General features: G+C 41.2%; 2 protein-coding genes across 7 annotated transcripts in view; one reads left to right on the top strand and one right to left on the bottom strand.

Moving 5' to 3' along the window:
* LOC116692455 (rho-related GTP-binding protein RhoA-C) overlaps positions 1-17,500 on the bottom strand; it is a 732,216-nt gene that overhangs the window by 535,540 nt on the left and 179,176 nt on the right. The window lies entirely within an intron of this gene.
* nav1a (neuron navigator 1a) overlaps positions 1-17,500 on the top strand; it is an 86,191-nt gene that overhangs the window by 44,313 nt on the left and 24,378 nt on the right. The window lies entirely within an intron of this gene.

A 17,500-nucleotide genomic window follows, 5' to 3' on the forward strand; every position in this document is an offset into this window, starting at 1 on the left:
CACACACACACACACACACACACAGACAGACATACAACATGCACACCAGAGCTAAGCCTTTAGAGGGTTAACAGTGGGGTGTGACAGGGTTTGTAATGCGCATATGAATTAACTTTGCTTCCCTCCCATTGACTCCCACCGTGTTATTCTTTGGAGTTATTTCGACATTAGTCACGCACCTTTCTTTATGCCCTCCCACCCATCCTTCTCCCTTCCTGTTCTCCTCAATACGCCATCTCTTAATCTCATCCTCTCTGTGTGCACCAGTACTTGCAGCAGTGAACATATCCTCATTATTTTCCCAGGAGACGTAAACTGAACTGGTTGCAGGAACCTGTTGAGCAATATTTGCAATGTATCGCACACTGGCTGTTATTGTCGTTCTTCTTGTTCCTCTTGTTCTTGTCGCTTGACAGAGAGACCATCTTTGAAGTTAGGTTTTCTGAGCAGATCTACTTCTTATTGTCCCTAGTAGACCTCGAGAATAGCGTCCTCTCCAAGAAAGAGACCAATTAGATGCTTTTGGTAGTCCTGACATGGAGGGTCCCTCAATTTACCACAAGAGCACCTTTTCAAGACGGGGAAGCACAATTTAAAGTTCAAACCCGAGTGTGTGACTGTGAGGTCATGTTTTCAGCATTTGGGTTTTTAAAACCTCAGGTCTGTTGTTATTAGTGAGCTACTAGACTGAGCATGCAGGCTGGTATACAAACTATGATTTGACTCTTCCTCTGTGGGAGGAGTCTATTTGCCAGTAATCAAACAAAACAACTGTGTGTGTGTGTGTGTGTGTGTGTGTGTGTGTGTGTGTGTGTGTGTGTGTGTGTGTTTTTTCCTGGTCTGATAGGGGGATGAGCTTTCCCAGGTCGCTTGTCTCTTCATCAGCAGAGGAGTGACAGGTTCCCAGGTTATATGGATGACCCTGTCTGTATACTTCATTACAGAGTTACATCACCACCTATTACACTGGACTACTGCACCAGAACGCACACGACATTAAAAACAAGCACTGTGGTCTAATATACTGAGTAAAAAGGAGGGCAACGGAAAAAAGACACTCTTTGAGATGAGAGAAGCAAATAAACAGAGGGTGACAGAGGGCATGTCTGGCATGAGTCAGTGGTCAAAGTAAAAGCTGGCCTGACTGAGAGCAGACCCGTCCAACTACTCTTTCCAGAAACTCAGATGGGGTTGACATAAATTACAGCAAAGGCTTATGATGACTTAAGGATTGTAGTGTGTGTGTGTGTGTGTGTGTGTGTGTTTGTGTGTGTGTGTGTGGTGTGTGTGTGTGTGTGTGTGTGTGGGTGTGTGTGTGTGTGTGTGTGCGTGTGCGTTGCGTGTGCATGCACACAGAATGTTGTTGCTGTTTTCCTTACTCTTTATAGTAACGCTAGGCAACAACGATGGCAGCGGCTCTACACACCTGCAGTTCAGCATGCCAATGTGCCATCAACCCCCAACACACATATACTCACACAGTGTGCCCCCTGGCTCTGCATGGTACGGGTCTGCAGTAGCCTGAAGAATCCTGTCTTTGTTCCCTCTGCACTTAAAAAGAGTGTGTTAATGGTCTCTTTTTTTCTCTCTCTGTGGGTGTTTTCCAATCTCTCTATTTCTATTTCTTGTCTTGACCACTCACACTATTTTATTCACTGAAAAGACAGTGTTAATTATCTCAATCTCACCCCCTCCTCTGTCTGTCGGTCTCTCTCTTTCTCACCCTTTATTCACATATTGAACAGACCCAACAGACAGGCAGATCTATTCACTGGGGTCCACTCAGTGCTTAAAGTGTTTAAACACCACTGGATGTGAGGGGGCAGAGCTCCAGGAGGAGGGGGGGGGGGGGGGGTGGGGGGATAGATACATGATACCCACTCTATTCCTCTAAGTCTCCAGTAGCCAATACACACTCTCTTACAATAGAAACACTAAACTCATTTACCCTTCCTGCTTCATTACATCCCTATTGAGGCTTATTTATGCCACCATTGGTTTGGCTATTAGCCGGCATTTCTCCTAGACAGTGGGCGACTGTTGAAAGATTTGTGTAATACATTTCTTTTGATTTTTCAGAGAGGTATCTATGTGTTGTTATGGTCTCCCCATAATTAAGCCCCTAATATTTAAAGTTTTGCTTTTTTATCATTTGTCAGAAGTTGAAAGTTTCCAAGTACATTTACTTAATCCGAAACTGTAGTAAAGTTTTACCGTACTTTTTATAAACGTGGCTTATATATGCGTTTTATATTTTTTGCTTACGGTCCTCTACATTTCACAGGGACTTTTCTAACATCACTGGCTACACTAGAGTAAAAGACTTTACATACAAAACAAATGACTGCACTGATGCATTGCCACAGATTAAACTGTTCCAACATATTAAATAGTTAATATGAGCTTCACTTCCTCTAGCTACAGCGTTCAAATGCTGTTGTAGGCTAATGAAATGAGATTGGTCAATATACTCTTTTCCAGAAGTTACGGATTAAACAAGGAAAAACAAGATATTCCAAAAAAGGCTATCCTAGGGACCGGCATTTCTCACAACCTGGCAACCCAAAATGTGTTCTTACAATTGGCTTATTACTCTAGGCTAATAAAGCATGAATACATTACAAACCATTAGTAAAGCCATGCTGAACATGTTTTGCTTTGTGGAGTTTTGAATGCATTTATTTTATTTATGGTAGGCCCATAACATGTTTACATCGTGTTACTATTAATTTTACACGATCTATTGAAGGATGTAGTCTCTGAGTGCGAGCCTTCACCCACGTTGACTTGGTATCATAGGGTTGAGTGAGTGGTGTCAGCGGGTTGTCTGGTGTGCTGATTAGAGATTTAAGAGTGTGAAAATGTCTTTGACATGTCGCTTTAGAGAATCTGATGACTGCGCTTTTATCCTGTGACTGAATGCCCTCTTTGCGTTTTTTGGTAAAGGCACAGCTGGTCGCGATCAGCGAAACGGGGGCCGGAGGAGGAGGAAATTTGGGTGTTGCCTTTCTATCCATGCCTCCCTCCCTTGCTCATCGCCTCCCTCCCTTAGCGTGTGTGTGAGAAAGTGTGTGTGTGAGTGTGTGTGTCAGAGTGGAAGCACTGCGGGAGTGGGTTAGTCAGTTAACGCTGCTGACTCTTACAGGCAGTTACCGGTTATCAGCGGCGGAATCCACCGGGTGGATCCTCTCTGTCTTGTTTGAAGGGCCGGAATATGCCAAACGGCAACAAAGAAGCTTGAAAAACTGGACGGTTGTAGAATGAGCGGGCGCGTGCTGAACGGGAAAATGCTGCAGCTCCCGGGTCCGCAGCGCGCGAGGAGGACAATGCACTTTCTGTCAAGGTAATAGGTGCGACCGGATCCTGCGTGTGACTGAGAATGCCGGATGAGAAGCTAATTGACACAGTGGTGACATTGCTTTTGATTATCTTAACGCGATACAAACGGGAGGTATCTGATAGTGGTGAATGGGTTGTAGAAGCTCCGGCGGAGCCAGTGCGTAATAAGCAGCAGCATGTCTCATTGATAAAACTCTAACAGCTGCATGGTGGCACGTTTCATTTTTGTGACTGGCATGCGCCCAGATTAGGCTGTTATGGGATATTGCATCTCGGTCTAGACTCCGGGTAAAAAGTGGGCTTTTGTTGAGCGCATATTAACGGAGCAATACAGCATAGGCACAGATCTCAATGCGCAAAGCCATATGTTGATTTAGCACTGTCCTGATGTCGTTAAACTGTATTATATTAGCAGCAGCATCTAAAAAGCAGCATGGTGTTTCTGCTTCGCTTAAAAGGAATCTATATCAAAAGAAAAGCATTACTGCAAATCATCTAATGAGAGTAGTGCCGATAGATTTGAATGATGCATGTGTACGCGCATAATGTGCGTGCGCGCCTTAAGTGTTTCTGTGATCGGCTGATATCCCCATTCTTTTAAGCTGCATGCGATGACAACTAGTTTGGTGGGCAGTCAGCATTGGCAGGTATGCCACTGAGTATGCATGTGAATGGGTGGTGGGTGTTTTCCTATTGATCCTCTGCGGGACCGAACATTCTACTGAACGGTTGACCTACATTTTGAACGATGCCTTCTGCCGGTATATCTGCTGTGATTGGGTTAACAGCAGCAAGCCTAATTTTTGTACCATTCTCATACCCACGCCATGTGAGAATTATGTAATTGTATATCTTAATGTGTGGGCTAATGTAGGTCAGCTGTTGATGGTGACAGAGGAAATGCATACAAAGACTTGTATTTGTGACTTGGAAATTAAGTAATTTAGTAGGAATTATAGAAATAATAATGGAACTGACTTGAGAGACTCATTAGGACAACATGGACAGAGATGCTCTTATTGATTCAGTGTATGTGTGTAGGGTTTGCTCTTTTTGGTCGACTGACCTCTATACCATCCATCGACCCTATATGTAAACCCATTAGCAGAGTGGTCTGATATCAGGGCATTTAGACACAAACCCAGTACAGCAGTATCTAACTCATTGACACACACTCACAGACATTTTCAGTTTTGAGTCCCAGAGGTGTACCCAGGCTGTGTGTTTGAGTTGGACACGTGTGCTTAAACAGACTGGCTGTCAAAAGGTTGATAAACTATATGATGGAGGCCAGAGGTGGTAGTACTAAGTGTGCAGTGTGCATTGTGTGTGTGTGTGTGCAGTGTGTGTGTGTGTGTGTGTGTGTGTGTGTGTGTGTGTGTGTGTGTGTGTGTGTGTGTGTGTGTGATGAAACATAAAGCATGCACCATTGGCTAACCCATTCCAGACAACACAGAGATTTGATCTTGAACTTTATTAGTCATTTTGAAAGCAATCCAACATCAACTTGTCTGTCCCTATGTTTTCTCATCTGAACAATATACAAAAAGCCTGCTCAGCATGGCCCACCCCTATCTAGATCCTCCCCTGATTAACAACACAACCTCTTCCAAATAGCTGATTTGCAACATGGTGACATCACTTGTTAATGTGTGTCACACCCAAATCCCCTCCGTTTTCTTTTAGTTAAATACAAATGGCGCACCGGTCACTGTGATGCAGACCGGGCTTGTGTCATTGCTGATGTCATGTAGCTGTGTGTGGGAGGTGTTGGTCAATGCAGCTCTGATTTGTTAAATGCTTTAACAGCTTCCTGACTTTAGGTGCCTCACTGGAGACCCAGCATGGTAATTTAAGCTGAAATCCATAATGTGTTTAATTAATATATCATAATTATACCCATCTGTGTGGGGGAGTGAAGTGAACCGGCACTTTCGCCACGCTATTCAGAAATGTTAGTCAGGTTTGTCAGGTGGCACCTGTCAGCTGGCAGCCCCAATGTCTTCTAACTTAGACATTTTAGCAAATGAGGTTGTTTGTTATTTACCCAAACAAACACACAAATGGTGTCTGTTGTGCTAGAGGGCTCAGGGTCAAAGACATATTAGGTTGTTTTGGAAACACACTTTGGTGACTCATACACAGAGGGGTCAGCAGCCTGTCGATGATGTTTTCGCAACCCCATGATTCATGAACAGGTTTATATTAATCTTCAGCACACTCACATGTCCACACATGTGCAGATACATTTGAAAGCACACATTAGCTGTTGAAAGCCTTCTGTCAACACAGGTATGTTTTGGGTGTTTTAAAAAAAAATTCACATAGAAACGGCAGAGCAAATAAAAACTAAATGTCTTTTCCTGGTCATGTGCAGGACACTTGATCCAGCGGCTGAGCAACTATCACAATTTACGTCTGCAATTTTGCAAAAGCTTTACTTTCTGCATCCACACTGCCAGCATTTTCAGATTTATGCAAAAAATGGCTTAATTTTTTCAGTGGCCAAAAAAGTCAAGTCAGTGTGGATGGAAGGCCAAAAGACTAGCGGAGTTGAAATTAATCATTGCATTGATGCATCATGATGCGGACAAGGAAGATTCTACATCAACGCAGTGACAGACAGACCATAATCGATTATTATCCACTGATTTTTCTGAACTCTGCTTTTGTTTGTTTTTGCTTTTTGTCTGTTGTCTGCTATGTTCAGACTCTGCTACATTCAGGAAGTGTCTTTTTGAGAGCAGATACGATAAAAAGGGGAGTTCATAAATATCGGACTGCTTGAATTTGTTGATGAAAACCATGTGTAGCAATATGTAATAATGTTGAAGAGGTAAAGTATTGGGATGCATCGGGATATCAAATGGATTCAAATCGTTGACAGGATAATCCAATTGAATTGTGAGAGCAGTGAAGATTTACACCCCTACAAAGAACACGGCCTAAGTAATTTTATGCCCACTCACTCTCGATGATTTGCAATCAAGTGAACGAGTTTACTTGCCCTGCCTTCACAGTCATCAGGGAGACCTGAGGGCAAAACAACAGATGCTTTTAACCTGTGCTTGTAAGACACATGCACATACTCCTTTTTATTGTACACACAGGAGCCTGTATCTACAAACAGAGCTCATATTTTCATGAGGTGGTGCCCCCGTGGTTTAGAGACTTCCTCTGTTACATCAAAGCCAGAGAAGGACCTACAGCCAGACAACAGTGCACCTTAACAGGCTCGCTGGGAACACGAGAGCAAGCTATAAGACTAACCTCAATGGCCATGGAGAATAGTAACCTCTTAATGTCATTTTTACCTGAAAGTGAAGTTGTTTTCAAGGAAATGTAGAGTGAGTATAAAGCTCAGACAATGTCCTTCAGTGAAACTTTCAGTTTTTGTTAACTTTAATGGAAAGTGACACGATTGGCAACAAACTCGAGGCTGCAGATTTTGATTTTATTGGAACCTGTGGATCCGTCATTTTTATTTAGTGTGTGTCTGTGCACTCCTGCAATGGTATGCATATGCATGTCTGCATATGTTGGGGGATTAGGGAGTGGGACCCCAGAATACACTCGCTGGAATGTGAAGTGTGTGTTTTGAGCAGCCTGAGGGCAAGGAATGTCTCCCAAACTCACTGTAACAACTTTAAGTGGCATGACCAGAGTGCACATGTTATGAGTGACAGCAGGTGATGGGTGCGTGCTCCTTCAGGGTGTGCCCCCAGGTCCTGTCGGTCACCACCACATATGTTCATGAATGCACACAAAATCATACACATACAGCGACCTGTCTGTATATGTGTATGTGTGTGTGTGTGTGTGTGTGTGTGTGTGTCCTTCAACATGGGAGTAATGTGTATGTTTCAATAGTTGTCTGCTTCATCTCAGCCAGAACAAGTGAAAGAGTATCTCTGCTCTAGTCAATGGGCCTTTCATTCTTTTTTATTCAGGTTGTGTTTAGACAACCTTTGGCAGGTGCTTAGTGTTCTACTCAGATCTGTAGCCTCTTTGTGTAGCTTTATTTGATTAAAACAAAAGTCTCACTTGCTGCTTTCTCTATCTTTCTCTCTGTCTATTCCTATTTATCTACTCTTAATTTACCCCAAAACGGATTTAAGAGATGAAGCTTGGCCTCTTAAGTACCATCAACCCATAATCTACTGCAGTTAGCGCATTTAACATCTCACCACAATTTGGAAACTGACTGCTGTTGTATGTACTAATCTGGGAGATTACCACATAATTAAGAAGGGGCATTAGTTGCAAAGGAGGGAAAATTTTGTCTTTGTGTAGGGTGAGGATGCCCCCTGAAATGGTATTTACAGATCTGTGCCAGTTGTTGTGACTGAGACATTTGGTAGCCATGTTGAGCCTCTGCCCTTTTACCCATGAACAACGGCTCACATCATGCTGATATCATAGTTTCTCCATCTGCTATATGTGAATGCCAATGTCATGTGTGTGTATGACAGTGTGTGTTAGAGAGAGATAGTTCCCTAGTGTGATGCTTTCTGTAGTGCTGCACTGATACTATCCTCATTACTGTAAATTAACACCATCTTATGACAATTACATTTCTCAGTTAATATCAGTTAGGTTAGCTGTATCATATTTCACTTTTTGTTGTTGTCGTTGACACGTCTGGAGGGAGGCCAGAGGAAATTCTACCCCCGGATCCAACCCCTGTCCTGGGCCTCTGCGTGCCGGGGTTCCCCTTGTTAGCTCCTCCCCAGTTCTTAGCCCTTGAGTTGCGGCTGGGAAGCGCTCCATGTTGAACCCCAGACTGAACTACTTATGGAGGTGATTTAAAAGGCTGTTCCACCTTGTCCCAGGAGTGCTGTCCCTCTTCTGCTTCCTGCTCTCTTGTACAGAAGAAAATGACTTCATGGTACTGTGGGGGTCAAGGGTTACTGAATCATAAAAGAGCTCGGCTGGTCACCACCTAACACTGAAACATTTTAATGTCTTCTGAAATCGAACACTCTTTGACCTAATTTGTCATGCTCTTTACAGTAAGGGCATACCATTACTTTGTGGGGAAATTGTTTAACCATTTTCTCCCATTCTCATTGTAATTTATGCAAAATAGGTTCAAAGGCATCGTTTGAATTGTGGCTACGTTCAAAGATGTGTCTGGTGCCTCTCAAGAAATCATCTGTACACCTCTCTCCAGCTCCTACTGTTTTCCTTTTTGGGGCTTCCAATATGAGAAGATCTAGATGACCCAGTTAGTGTCAGCGTGATAAACAGTCACACAATTTTTGGTTCCTTATATGAAGCTTGGAACCTTCCACTGTTTCAACTGTCCTGTTTCATTTCACAGGGATAGAGTAGTTTAGAGGCAAGTCGTCTCTCAGCTGCAATGTGTTGAATTCTGAGCCAACTCAGTCCATCTACCCTGGAGAGGTCAGGAGGAGAAGAGAGATTCAGAGATAAATTTGCTGTGTGGGGAAAATTTTGCTGAAGCAATATCTTCTCTTCTTAAGCTGTACAGTTTTCACCATCTATCTCCACCTCCCCCACACTCAGAAAAGGAACATTTTACCGACCAGGATTTCTGATGCGTCTGAGTGCCTTTTCAGTGCTTTAACTTTCCATCCTGAAAGCCCCAAGCATATGCAGAATGTGTCCCCTTCCTTGCGAAGAAATTGTGGAAGAATGATGTACTTCAATGTTCTTCTACACACACTTTAAAGCCAGTAATACACAGCCTGGTTAGGTTAACCCCCAGCAGAGCAGTGACTTGAACAAAGTTGCCGTTCCCACCAGTTCCCAGTCCTAACAGCACTCACTTCTGACAGCTAATTCAAACTTCCCTCCAGGGGACAGTGGCAATTTAGTGCGTCTGATGTGTATGTGTTTGGTAGTGTATGTGTGTGTTTGTGTCTTAAACCCCCAGGCCAGTGCTGTCAGGGATATGCCTGTCAAAGGCCCAACAGGGTTTCTCCTCTGTGATGGCCATTTAGGGATGTGACCTCGTATTTTCCTCCATGGACTCACACACATGTATACACACTTACAGGACCGCTAGATGAGGCCCCTGGCCTGCTCTGATCCTAGTGGCAGAAGGAATTAGCAGTAATTACGAGCTCATTAACTCAAGCCTTTTCTGCAATCCCCTGTAATTCCCAAATACTGCTGCGTTTGGCGTGTGTATGTATGTGTGCCAAAAGATAGAGAGCCATCAAGCAGCCATCACACATTGTTTCATTCCACACCATGGAAATGGGACGGAGTGGAAAAAATAAATAACACTGAAGTGGAAATGAATTTCTCTGTTTAGTGTGTACCTTAGGCTGCGTGCACAATCTAGTTTTTAATTGGGTCTTGTCCATGATTTACTGTAAGTGTTTAACCATACAGCTCAGCAGAGAACCTGAATTGGATGGCTAATTAAAAGCCATTGTTAACCACTTATTTGTATGCTAATTTCTCTAAAAGTGCCCCAGACAACAACATGTCATCATTAAAAAGTGGTAGAATAAGTAATTCATGAGTGAGACTAAAGGTTATAACAGCATGTGCTTTCTAGCAGTGTTTCTTTTATAAGAACATGGTGTGACTCCAGAGTGCAGCAATGGCTGAAGCAGCTGAAATGACATTTGTTATGAATCTGCCTGCATCTGAAGTGCAATCACATAAATGTGATGTAATGTATACAATAACCACAGCTACATGTGCAGTGGCTGCATGTTCACACAATGTGTCTTTAATGTACCTTGTGTGTCAGAGTTTGAGGCTTTCAAGATTTAATAAGGGCTGGGCCTGCAGAGGGAATTATTTCATGGCCCTATATGGTGCAGCAGTGATGGATAATCCTATTCATCTTTAAACAATCAATGTTGCCTGCAGAATGTTTAAATGCTCATCCAGCTTGGAAGAATATTTATATAACATCAAGATTCAAGATACTTTATTGTCATTGTATGAACACAGCGACATTTCATTTGTAGCAATCAGTGCATCAGCAGTAAATAAAAACTAAAAACATGATAAAAAACAAACAAATTAAATGATAAAAAGGACACACATAAAAAGGCATTGCCCATAGTACTCATATGAGCATTTGCAGAGCTTTTTGTTTAGTTTAGTTTTTTGTTTTGTTAAAGTGCTTTCATGACTTAGTACTTAGCAGCTACAGGTTGTATTTGTGTGCTTTTGTATGGAGGTTTGGATGGTTTTCCTATATGCTTAAAAGCTACCAAGGTGAATCACAGATCTGTTCATGTGAGTGTGTTTATTTCCTGATGATAAGCTGCTGAAGTTGTCTAGGGACCCATATTGTTAACCATCTGTGCATACAATCCATATTCACCCTCTCTTTCGATCTTATAAAGTGAATGCCCATCCATATACGTATTTGTGCGACCTCATGCACGTAGCATGGTTTTTATTATAACTTTTTTTTAAAGCTTAAATCAACTCCACTACATTTATTTAAGACTTTGCCTCCCTGATGGTCAGTGCAGCCATTATTGTATTAAACAGGAGAAGCATCACATGACGATGGGTGTGGCCGATTATGCTTGTCCCCCCTGCAAATGAGTCATTTTGTTTTTTAATCATTGTGAGTATTTTTGAGAAAATTGTCATCCCTGTTACATTGTTTTATGCCTCCAGTCTGTAGAGGATGTTGAAGCAGATACCATGACATAATGTTGCTTTTTAATGTTCTTTTGAAATGATAAACAACATTATTCTTGTACCCTCACACCTGCTGTAAGGTGGAATGAGGCATTTTTGTAGTACAGTGGTTAAGGAGTTTTTCAGTTGGTTGTTTTTTCCATAGGCAGATGTGTCCTTTTCTATGTCCCTTACATGACTTAGAGGCCAAGTTTCCTGCTGTTTTCTGCCTGTTCAAACAGACCATCTCTCTCATGGATAGAGATCAACCTGCAATAACTAAATTGTACGGGTAGATAAATACGCACAAGCAATGCATCTCACCTCATTGTCATCTCTAGCACCAGTCACAGTCTCACATATTTAGTCTTTAGAGAATCTAATGACTTCAACAGGCCTTTTATGAATGCCCCCTCCGGTTTCTGAGCCGACTGCAGAGTGCCAGTCTGGCAGTGCCCTATTTTCCATTTGCCTGAAAAGGCATCACTACAACCAGGAACCTGATTTAGCCATTTTGGGTTCTGCCATGTGACACTGTGGATTTTAATAGGAATGGAAAGTTCCTGTCCATTCTAGGACTGCAGAAACACTTTGCATGCTTTTATGCAAGGGAGAGAGACTGTGTCCAACTATCACCCTGAATCAAATGTGTTTAACCCCATGAGGGTACAAAGAGTTGAGCCCCTTGGTTCATATCACCATTACATTTGTTCTGTATCATTCACAAGATCTAGAGCCGTTTCTAAATGTGTGTTGTTCTTGTATCATTTCATCCTTTTTATAAAGTCTCTCTGTTCGCTTACACCTTCCAACTGTCCCCGATATTCTCATCATATCTGCTCCACTATTGTCTAATTAGTAATTTTCTGCTAGCTCTTGATTGACCAGATTGCATTGGCTTTGTTGAAGGCGTTAAGGTGCCCTCTGGAGTGTTACTCACAAAAATGCATTGTGTGTGTCCTTGAGGTCTAAAAAACCTGTCGTACAAGCGTGTTTAATTTCTCACAAAACATTTGCTAAGCCAATTTTTAAGCATTGTTCACATCCATGTTCACTAGCTTCCGGCCTTCTTCTTCACTGCCGTTGCTGGTGCATTGCAACATATCTTGGCCCAGTACTGCCACCTTGATCAGTGGAACAGTGCCACTCCATTGGTAGGACTGTGTATCGCGTCACCTGCATGCACAAGATAAAAGATCCACTCATAGAAAAACTGCTCTGTAGGGCTATTACAGGTCCAAACTCCACAGGGAACCTTGAAGGTCGCATTCATGATCATTTTACCTTGCTCTTCCGGATGGAAAATTCTGATTTTGTTGCAAAGGGAGCTACAATTAGATAACAAGATTGATAATGACATTGTGCTCCTCCTTGCTATTGATCTGTTGTTTAATGCAAGGCTTTGCATAAGTGCACTAACATTCTCTGTGCATTGACTATTGATCAGGTAATTACTTAATTGTTGTTTTGTTTTATTTTGTTTTGTGTAGGTCAGTAAATTTGTCTCCTTCCACAATCACTACCCATCTTCTGACCATGCAGAAAAGTCAAAAGATTCCTTCTGAAAGTTTAATTCAACAGGACAGCTTCAGCATCTTATTCCTCCAAATGGCCTGCATGCAGTTTTAACAAATGTTTGTCTAGATGGAACAGCTTATCAACCAATACTGTTAGGTCTGCTCCCCAGATCTGGCAAGACTCCAACTCCCAGCAAGCACTGCTCCCACAAATTACAGGCAAAGCGGCTTTGTCTCTGCTGTGGCTTTTTTTTTTTGCTTCTGGATCTAGAATATTTCTCTCACTTTATTTCCGCCATCTCTCAACCTCAAAGAGATCAGGAGAGGAGACAGGGGGAGAAGGGAGTGCAGAGCCCTAATAATAAGCAGCAAAAATACCATTCACATTAAGATCAGGGCAATTAGCTCCATAGTCTGAATAGTGAAAGAACACAGAAGGCTGTTAATAAAAGCTAGTATTAAGCTCAGCAGCAGCTATTCAACTAGTCTCTTGATAGTTTGTGAGGCTCACTGTTTGCGTGGGTGTGCCGATCTTCTCTGCAGACGGAGGAACAAAGAAATCATGTCTTTGTGAAAGAATGATGTTGTTTGTATTGACCACAATGACCTTTATCAATCTAGAAAATAAAAATTAAATATTCAAACCATTTGAAATATTTTCACCAAACATTCTCCCTTTCTGAGAGATATTTGCATTTAAATTGTGGCTTTTCTTAGACTAGGACACCAATTGTGTCGGAAAGTGGCATGAAAAAAATTGGGATGACAGAATACAGCGTGTCCATGTGGCATATTCTCAGCTCAGCGGGATGCTGCATTTTGCACATGGTGCGCAGAAAGAAATCATCGGTCAGGTGGAGGTGAATAATGAGTTTAATCAAGCACATCTCAGATTAAATGACATTTATTGCAGACCAAATCGAATCAACATTGATTTTCATTTTGCTTATGAAATTACAGTTACAGGGTACCATTTCTCAATGTCCTGATCCTTTCCCTGCAACAGGTTTCTTTAGCTCTAGGTCAGGTCTACAAAGATAAGTTCTAAAGTCGAAATAGGCCAATGAAATTCAACATTCATAAGGGCATAGAGATGTGATGTATGTGTTTACTACTGTAGCTGGCTGGTGTTATTTAGCTTTTTAGAGAAAGATATAATGAAAGGTTGGCTAATTCAAATAAACATAAATGTGGGGAAGTGGCTTCACTAAAATGGTGCTTTCCGTGACACACACTAAAGAATAAAAAAGATGAGGCGGAGCAAAGAGAGATTATGACAGGAGATTTTAAAAACTGCTGTTGAGGTGGTGGACGTTTTGAGGGAGAGTTGAGAGACGATCCTCTTCAGTTTATCATGTCCTGAGATGTTGATGAGGTTTTCTGAGTATCTTCAACACCACTTCTCTTTTCACTATAGCTCTCTTTTTCACACTTGTCGTTTCAGTTCTTTCTTTGCTTCCCACACGCCACTTCACCCTCTTCTCTTGAGTATTCTCGTGTTTCATCGCCCTCTTTTCTGGCTTCATTTTATCTCACCCATTTTAGTCTATGGAGCGCTATAGATGGCAAAGAAGAGCTGGATCACATGACACTGGATCTGGTGCAGCCGTATATCGCCAGACACTGATTAAGGATATCAGGTTTTGGCTTGGAATTGTTTTGCCGAAAACTTGGACAGTCAGTGTTTTTATATAAGAAAATCAAGTTTAGTTTTTCTGCTCACAGAACAAAAAAGTGGGGCTCACTGAAGTCTGACTGAACCAAATTTCTGCAAATCAAAGCTAAAGGCAGATTAAGTCATTGCCAAGACAATCACGCTAAGAGTCACGTGGATTCACTGTGCAAACTGTAAAATGCCTTATGTGCCTCTTGGCGTTAACATTGTCTCAACTCTTACTTACTTAATCTCACCGATAAATCAGATGAAGTTGTCTGTTTTATGTGTCTGTTTTATATTTTATTCACCCATTTATTAGCTAGTGCCGTCAGCTGAGTGACAGAAGACACTGTGTTGTTCTCTTTCCTATCAGATCTGAGACATATTAGTATATTACCATTCACAAAAGCTCTGGTGGACACCCAGGTAACTTTGAAGTGAATAAAAGGGTATGAAGAGAAAGGTGTTGCTTCAGAAAGGTGCTGATAGTAAGTCACAGCTGTGTTGAAGAGGTTCCTCTCCCAGAAATAAGTTGAGGAAGGAACACTAGATGAGTGCAAAGTTGATTAGTGCCTTTGTGTTTTGTTGTACTAATATAAGGAGTGAATAGAAATCTGGAATCCAACATCAGCTTTAAAGGAAGAACAACATCCTTCTTGCAATGTTCTTAAATCTCTAATTGAGTCTTGAAACTGCATATTTATAAAATGTTTTTTAAATCTGCCAATTGATAAGAGAATCCCACATTTTCAGTGCAGAATTGAAGTTCCATTACCAATATTCAACAACAAACTATTTTTTGAGCTTATGGTGTCTATGAAAACTGAAACACAATACAATAGTAATTAAAAATACACTGAAATGTTATTGCTAGTTTAAAGACATTTAATCGTTTGGCGTTTCACATGGAGACAGAAAGTGTTGGTCGGATCTCTGGATGTGTCTGAGCCAATCTTTAGTTTGCCCTTAATCCTACTCTGGCATTATAGACAAGGCAGCATGACAGCCACTTCAGACATAAAATCTCCTCTGCTCTTTTTTATGTCTACATATCCACAGGCTAGAGAAGGAGTGCTTTCCCTTTGCCCCTCTTCCCCTGATCCCCGCCCTCAAGTCCCCCAGGGTACAGTGTGACCCATACAGGCACCCAACCGAAAGGCCCACACCACTATCCTCCCCTGTTCCACGGCATACATGCCTCATTAGGCAAAGCCCCACCCTCACAACTTGTTTTACAGTTCAGTATGAAATCAGTCCAACCTACTGACCCTAATAAAATAAACCGCCCAACCCCCTGACTTCCTAAGCATGACCTACTTAATGTATATGAGCACATGTGGATGTAGACCCAAACACACCTCAGATGTGCCTTTTTCTCTCCCACTTTTCCCCTTTGCCATTCCTACAAGTCATTGTGTTGAGCAAGATGACACATTTGTTCCAATTAGGTGTGTGCTTGATAGGTCATATTACTCTATTCCATATAATTTGTCACCACACAGAAAATGGTCAAATGTCACAACTATTATTTAAATTAAAACTGAATTGCTTAAATCTTGCCCTCTAACAATACAGGAGATGGAGAAATCAATTGTTAAAGAGGCAGAAATGCCAACTTCTCCACTGACAGTAGACACAATAGAACTGTATGTAATTCAGCCATTAGATACTGTATGTGTGCTTAAAAATAAAGGATGCAACTGACCTTTTCTCAGTTGGAATACCCATTGAACTAAATATGCAGCCACATTCTCTGTTGAAAAGTACTCTATCATGATAATAACAATTGCTTTATTTGTATTACTTTGTATACTAAAACAATAAGAAAAATCAACAGAAATAAATTAAACAGTGGTGTAATGTATGTTACTACGTACATTTACTCAAGTACTGTACTTAAGTACAAATTTTAGGTACATGTATTTTACTTGAGTCTTTTCTTTTCATGCTACTTTCTATTTCTGCTCCACTTCATTTCAGAGAGAATTATTGTACTTTTTACACCAATGATTTGACAGCTTTAATTACTAGTTACTTTACAAATTATGATTTTTTGACACAAAATGCATGTAGTTTATAAAATACAATGTTTTATTATAAATTAATATACCCAAAAATATACAGGCCTCCAAGTACAGCTTAAATGGTTAGACGAATAAACACTTAGTCGATTGACAGAACTGTTTTGATCGTTTCCAGTTTTTAAATTGAGTGAGGATTTTCTGCATTGATTACTTTTACTTTAATACTTTTAGTACACCTACTTTCCTGATGATACTTACATACTTTTACTTTCAGTGCAGGACATTTACTTGGAACAGTGTATTTTATTTTTGGTATATGTGATCTCTCCAGATTCAAGCAGCAAATTTAGATAGACCCCACAACATTCCATGACTATAGTCTAATCTAGGCAACACAACAGCATATATGGATTTCTGCCTGTCAAATATCAGAAACAAATCATGTTGGCAGAACTAGACAATCTAAAGGTGATGTTGAGTAAAAGTGGGTACATAGAAGCAACAGTGTATCCTGAAAAGGTTCCTAGAATGAATGTACCAAACATCATGGATCACTGATATTCTAGTTAGCTTGAAGTATGATGTTGATCAATACTATTGTTTTAGATATACAGAGGTAACAACAATAGGATTTTCAGAAAAATTGAGGGGGAAAAGAAAAACAGCTAAGCAGATGTGTGCCAAGCGGACAGACTTCATAATCCTGGCACAGACTCCCCTCTTGCTTGCTCGCGTGGGCACATGCATTAGTGTATGTTGTTTGGTGCTATTTTTGTGTGTGTGTGGGTTTAGATGATGTCGAGAGCGCTCCAATTTTCAGTTCGCCAAGTGTTTGCAGCACATGCAGTGAAAGTATATAGAGCGAGGAGCGTTTCAAATACGGTCTATGAATATTTGATCAAAAGACAAATGGTAAGACATGGAGCCAAGTGAGCCAACCACTGATGTAACTTAGCTGGTGGAGCTTTGATTTATTAATGCAGTGTATAACTTTGAGTTGATATCCAGTTAATTGTCACTGATTGTATTGTTTTTGTCAGATATTCTTGGATATGGGTGCATGTGATTGTATGTGATACTTGATCGATCTTTGCAGGGAAACAGAACTAGCTAAAGGATTTGGTGTCTTGATTCACAAAAAGGTGGATGCTTAACGGCATTGGGGCTTAAACTCAGGTTTACTATCTGGCAACCTCAAACACTTGGCTAAATTTGTTCACCCTGAAAATAGGATCACATCTCCTGGATTTAACCTAATTAGTGCAGTTTACTAGCAGTCTAACGCACTGAGGTAGGCTCTGAAATTACACTGTTCATCACAGATGATAGAACATTTATTA

This window comes from Etheostoma spectabile, chromosome 7 (genome assembly GCF_008692095.1).
Source record: "Etheostoma spectabile isolate EspeVRDwgs_2016 chromosome 7, UIUC_Espe_1.0, whole genome shotgun sequence".
Lineage (NCBI taxonomy): Eukaryota > Metazoa > Chordata > Actinopteri > Perciformes > Percidae > Etheostoma > Etheostoma spectabile.